The sequence below is a fragment of the Lycium ferocissimum genome, unplaced genomic scaffold (genome assembly GCF_029784015.1).
Source record: "Lycium ferocissimum isolate CSIRO_LF1 unplaced genomic scaffold, AGI_CSIRO_Lferr_CH_V1 ctg2208, whole genome shotgun sequence".
In the NCBI taxonomy this organism is placed as follows: domain Eukaryota; kingdom Viridiplantae; phylum Streptophyta; class Magnoliopsida; order Solanales; family Solanaceae; genus Lycium; species Lycium ferocissimum.
The window spans coordinates 40,444-47,033 of record NW_026720115.1 but is presented as its reverse complement, the minus strand read 5'-3'; the positions used below and the strand labels follow the sequence as shown (position 1 = coordinate 47,033).

General features: G+C 35.4%; 1 long non-coding RNA gene across 2 annotated transcripts; it reads right to left on the bottom strand.

Moving 5' to 3' along the window:
- Positions 1 to 247: 247 nt before the first annotated feature.
- On the bottom strand, positions 248 to 4,443 carry LOC132043225 (uncharacterized). Of its 2 annotated transcripts, none has more exons than XR_009411736.1 (2): positions 4,128 to 4,443; positions 248 to 3,827 (listed from the first exon to the last, which is right to left on the bottom strand). It is a non-coding gene; the product is annotated as an uncharacterized LOC132043225 (long non-coding RNA). The 2 variants fall into 2 exon arrangements; XR_009411735.1 differs by having other exon boundaries at positions 248 to 3,802.
- Between the last annotated feature and the right edge of the window lie 2,147 nt (positions 4,444 to 6,590).

The following is a 6,590-nucleotide window of genomic DNA, read 5'->3' as shown; positions in this document are numbered from 1 at the left end:
TTAAGAAACAGAAATTAAGTAGAGAATAAAATAATGTTTAACTTAACTTTAAAGCATGCATACTTTTTAAATTTTCTATAATTTTTACTATAATATTTATGCTACAGCAAGGGCTAATAGGTCAAATTGCAAGGAGATAATTGTTTTATTTTTACTCCAACTCTACTATAGCGATTATACTAGTAGAGGAATGGCTGTGCACAACACGGGAGCAACAGTAAACTTTTAGATATAATACAGAAGGATAAGATGGATGAAACGTGCAGGAGGATCTTTGATGAATTTATAAGATCAAGAGGAAGCAACCATTGGTAGGAACCAATTGGCCCAACACGTCATGGTTGAAGTACCAATAGCAAAACAATTCCAAAGCTTGTTTACACAAGTCATTCTTATACAACTTCTAATGAAACACGACATAAAGTGTCCACTAGTAGGAAATGCCTAAGTATTACATTGAGCTAAAAGTATAACGTCAATCTACAACTTATAGGGGGGAAAGGGTGGGGGCCGGGGAAGGGAAGTTAAAAGTGTGGCAGCTCTCTCCGTAGGGTACATGGAATTGCAATCATCTTCCAAGAGATTTGTAGGTCGATAGAGAAACTTTTCAATGTTCAACGGCAGTACGGCACAATGCTCCTACACGGCAGGGGCGGAGAGAGGAAAGGCCAAGGGGGTTAATCCAAACCCCCTTCGGCGGAAAAATACACTATGTATACATGGTTAAAATTATTTTTTATGTATATACAGTAGACATTGAACCCCATTTGTCTTCTTCGTGTGTTTACCTTTTTATATTTTGAAACCCCTTAGTGAAAATCCTGGCTCTGCCACTGCTACAGAGAGTATCAACATATGCAAAGAAATTGAAGTGTCTTGGACCTCTTGAAACAAATGCAATGCAAGAGTTAATATAACTTCATAGATCGAATAGAATGCAATTAACATGAAATATCTTCAACCAAAAACATTGAAACATATTCCTAAAAAAACATTGAAACATATTTCAGTGATCCTAAACTTATTATTTGCTATCTCATTAACAAAGTAAGAGAGACCCTTGCCCGTCTTCCTGAAAGGCAAGGCTGTTCTGAGCCAAAAACCACCGGTAAAGCATTTTAACAAATATGATGTTGTTCTTTTCGCTAAAACACATAGAAAATTAGAAGTGCAATTTGCAAGTAATTGATCCAAAATTAGTTTGGACACACAAATTGAAATGTCATGGCTCATCTAATTTCTATTATAACTCATCAAGAGAACATAGCTTTGCATCAATTTTCCAGATGCCAATAACTCATAAGTTTATTTTTTAATCAAAATGACATAAAATATTGATGTTTCGTGCAATTTATATCTTGTAAGAACTTATTTTGGAATACAAAGCTTAAATCCCTTGACCGCCCCCCCCCCCCCACACACACACACACACTCACTTTTTTCCCTCACAAATAAAAAAATAAAAAAATAAAAAAGAGCAATTAGCAGCAAATTCATAACTTGGTGGTTTAATTTGTGTGTGTGTGTCTAGGACTCCAAGCTTGGTCTTTTGCTAACAACACCAACGTGTGAGCTTTATTTACTTCATAGAAACTGGGCTAAAGACCTTTACCATGTCATTTTTTGATAACCTAAAGACATGTACCATGTAATAACAGGCAGATTTACATTACTATCAAAAGATATTTAGTTATTTCTCAAATAATATCTTCATTGATTTTTAAGAAATATGTCATCCTTGTTTGGTGTTGCCAGCAACTAATGCAAGTAAGTAGACCATTAAAATAAGCTTGACTCATAGGATTTGCGGCAAAGCGAAGATGCAAAAAATTTAACCAACTCAACTCTTTGAATTGTAAGAGATATAAATTGTACCTTGAATGATTATGAAGGACGGATGGACAGATCTGCACACCCTCCTTGCGATTAGAAGTTGATGATCATAGACATTTACAAAATTAAGAGGTTTATCAAAATGGACCAATTCATTTATCTATACAAACAATGGTGCTGCAGAAGGAAAAAGAGACAAAGTATCTGTTGTAGCGCATCAAGCTGACATGATAGTGTCGGGTAGCATTTGAATCGGGAGGACATTAAAACCTGTTACATAAGGCTTTTCTCTTCGTAACATACAATTAAATCAACGCTGACAATATTTCTACAAAGACTACCTAAATGAGTTTAAGAGTTACATCTTTATGGTTGTGAATGCTTGATTAGTAATGATCTAGATATATGTATAAACTGCTTGAAATGGTAGCAATTCTAACTTTTACTGAATATGAATCAGAAAGGTATATACAGCCTATATCAGCCATGTCGTCTGAAAATAAAAAAGTAAAACAAATAGTAAAACTTTACAACATTTATAACGCACACTCAAATTCATCATCAACCTCACACCTCATCATGCCATGAGCAAAATTCAACCAATTCTTGTGTAGAAAATGATTAAGTAAAGTCTGCGAAAATAATAAATGCTACCAAAAACCATAGATAAAAAATAGATATAGAGTTCTCAACATAAATGCACACTGCCACATGTATGCCTTTCTTGAAGATAAAAGGGACTCTACTGAATTTAATCACATTCTAATAAGACTGGAGCTGTTGATCTAGAAAATAAAGAAAGAATAGAAGAAATTACTTAATATGATGCAGGAAAACTTTGTTATCCCTTGATTAAATATTCTAGATCTTTCACTTACATTTCTCAGTGTTCTTCTATTTATGCAAGAGAAAATTACAGGTATTCACCCACACTTCAACCCTATGAGAGGTCTCAATCACTACAAATAGAGATGCAAATCACGATGAAGCAGAAACATGAAAGGAAGCAACCTAATATGATAACATGTCATATGTGACTCAGTTAATCTGTTCCTTATTAAGTATTAATAATTCCTATTATTCAAGTTCGGTCGAAACTAACCATAGGAGGGAATAAGATAGGAAGCAACTCCATACCTGATAAAATAGAAATGGAACCTCAACTTAAGTAAATTCAGCTTTGTTTAGTGTTTGGAGACACTTAAATTGCAGTGACTTTTGACTTATCATAGCAGAAGCAACAAAAAACGGTCAAATAAAACTTTGTGTAAGGAGAGTTTACTCGAAGCTATATATGACAAATAAATCAACATATTATGGACGATACAGCACTACAGGTACATGTGGAGTCGATTCCCCAATGTAGAAGAAGAACATCACAGACGATCATGGGAAAACCACAGAGATTCGACATTGATAGAGTTAAGAAGGAAGTGAAGCGCATAACGAAATCTATAACGAAATCTAGATACTGTCCTAGAGAAAGAGAAGCGCATTACATAATTTTAGGTTTTATATTTTGTCATGCTTTTCTTGAGCCGAGGGTCTTTCAAAAACAGCCTCTCTACCTCCCAAGGTAGAGGTAAGGTTGCATATACTCTATCCTCCCCAGACCCCACTTGTGAGATTTCACTGGCTATGTTGTTGTTACCGAGAGAAAGAGATGATACTCAGAAGTAGAAGTGAGAATTGGAAGAAGACAATAGAAAGAGAAATAAAATAATTAAAATCAGCAAACATTGGAATCTCTATTAACAAAATAACATGACCATTCATATGAAAATTAAGTAGGCGCAAAACAAAATCTTATTGTTTTCTCGGGAAGTGAGGAGTTCATTCCTTACTTGTCAATACGAGCTATTCATAGATCACACGCATCTGTTTCTTTATCATCGTTGCCTTTTTGTTTAACTTGAACTCCCAAAAAATCCCTATGTGCATGTGGAGACTTTTCAATTGTTTGATGGGTCTGTAAGTAAGAGATGGATTCCGCTCTAAAAATCCCCAATTTCAAACCTCAGGTAAAATTTTCAAATTTCAAAATAAAAGTATAAACTAAAGTAAAATTTATATGTGCAACACTTCATGAGTGCAAAGAAGTAACATTAAACAAACTCATAATAGAGGAAAACAGAGAAAAATAAAAAAGAAGAAGAACCCTATAACCTACCTTTTCTTAACTTATTACATATAGCAGCAGAAGAACAACAATAAACAAAATAGATAGAGGATCGACAGAAAAATACAAAATTTAACACTGAAAGAGTGAAGAGGAAGAAAATTGAGAAACTCACCCAAAGCCCGATGACACTGCGAAGAAGCAAAGGAGAAAGAGAGTTGTAGAGAACAACGAAGGAGAAAGAGAAGAAGAGTGAAGGAAATTTGAGATTGCAGAGCTATTCTATCTAAAGTGACACACGTGGATTGCTAAGGTAGAAGTGCAGGACACGTGTTCAATTAACAATGAGATAGGCCCAACTTCATAGTACAATTCATACTATCTTTTGTACAATAGTTTATTATAGCGTTCGTACACCACAAGTGTCATTTCTATAAAGTAGTAAATAGTTAATATAATTAACGAGATCTGATATCATTATATAGCATGTTAAGAAAACGATTATTTTATGCATATATTTAATCATTACTCCATGTGGATTGTAATCTAAAGCTGGCAAGTGGTATTAATCATGTTGCGTCTGAATCACCTGAGAAGGAAATGACAATAAAAGATCACTTTTTATATAATTAAAACCACCTAGTAGGATGCTGGTGGTATTTTATTCCAAAAGAAAAACAAAGTTATTTACACAAAGAAACATAATAAGAAAAGAAAATAAAGAGAAAGCTATCCTAGAAAGCAATATGAACAAAAGCTTAAACATTGTAGCAGAAACTAAAACTCAAAATTAGATATTGATGCTGCATCAAGATCTTCTGCTTTGGATTGAGGCCACTATCAGTCGCCTCAATGCTCTCACCAGATGCTATGGAATCTATTCCTTATGAAATTCATTCAAGCAAAAGTATGGCTACATCTCCATCTGAGGTTGATTCTCACCTTATGTAAACTCTTCCTTGTATCTCTACACCAGATTCAAGGTGTGTGTGTATTTTTGATGTTAATCTTTCCCACCCCGAACTTGGGCCTGGATGCGACACGACACTTGGTGCCTAACTACATGTAACTGAGCGAACTACATGACTTGCTAAGTCAACATGGGACATGTACTGATGCAGAATGTGAATTCAAAACATGAAAGTAAGAGTAAAACATGTGATATCATATTAATACTGAAAAATGCTATTTTAATCATGAGTACGGAAAATAGTCTGAAAGCATGATAATGCAGCCCACAAGGCTGAACAAAACTGAATACCCAATATAACATACTGACTAGTCGATGAAACCTTTGACAAGAGTCTGAAATACTGAACTGTTGCAAGGACAAGACCCCTAGCATACCTGACTACCTAACATAATATAACTATTGAAAATAAAGATAGCACCCCGAATGAGGTGGGGCACACCAAACAGCTGATGCGTCTGATGTCCTAACGAGCAGATCTGTCATCCTGTAAATCAATGCTTGCATCGCGAAATGTAGGCCCCGGGCAAAGAGGGACGTAAGTACATTTGAATTGTACTTGTATGTAAAGCAACTGAATGAATAAACATGTCACATGAAATAATAGGGACTAAAACTGAAACTGTAAGCTGAACATAAACGTGAGTAACATCTGACATGAGTATAATATAACACGTGTAAATTTTTTTAAGTGGGAGAGCATTAGTATAACCGACATGTAACCACCATGTGAGTATGTGGCGTCTGATCTCTTCCTGATCAGCTAAGCCATCTCGTACCTTGCTGGAATACGAGATTGAACATGACATGAATGGATCCATAAAATAACCCACAATGGGTAACATGAAGGAATCGTCCTAACTGGGCGGAGCGCTCCTTATCCTATGCTGGCATACGTAGTTTCAGGTATAAAACCTTCTTGGTAATCTGTGCAACTCCCAAAACATGAACATGAATATAGGTGGCTTAGAAGCCCATGAATTTCATAACCATGATGTTAGGTTGCGCGACTTACTTCCTATCCTATGCAGTATCAAATTTTTGCCTATAGGATGGAACATGTTACTCTACTTGTTCTATGACAGAGTCTTGCAGAATACAAATTGCAGGTAAGTAAAGAACACAATGATTTTTACGTGGAAATCACCCGGCTCACAAGGTTGATAAAAACTATGACCTACACCTCTGTAGAATTTACCCTAAACTTCACTACAATGGTGAGCCTCTGCAAATTCAAGTTACAGACTCTGTAACCTAGGAAACAACCTCTAATTCCTATCTTACTAATCTCCTTAGAGTAGTAAGCATCCATCAAGTTGATCCCCAACTTCAAGTTGAATTTACAATGTTTTTGTACTAACTGACTGCTTCTAATAAAACGGATAAAGTAAACATGATACCCCAACTTAATACAAGTTTTCTAGACTCAAGAGCTGTAAAACATATACCCTATTCGACAACTTCTTCAATCGCCTTCTCGTACTGGGGACGCACGCCTAAATTCTAGATATTCTTGATAAATCTTTTGATAGCTCGATATTCTGAAATCTCTATTTGTGGGTGCACAAACCTTCTTCTTGATAAGACTTGGATATATATAGCATTAAGTGTACAACAAGTCGGCAAACACAAAACCCTCTTTGAGTAGGCCCATGAGACATATTAGGG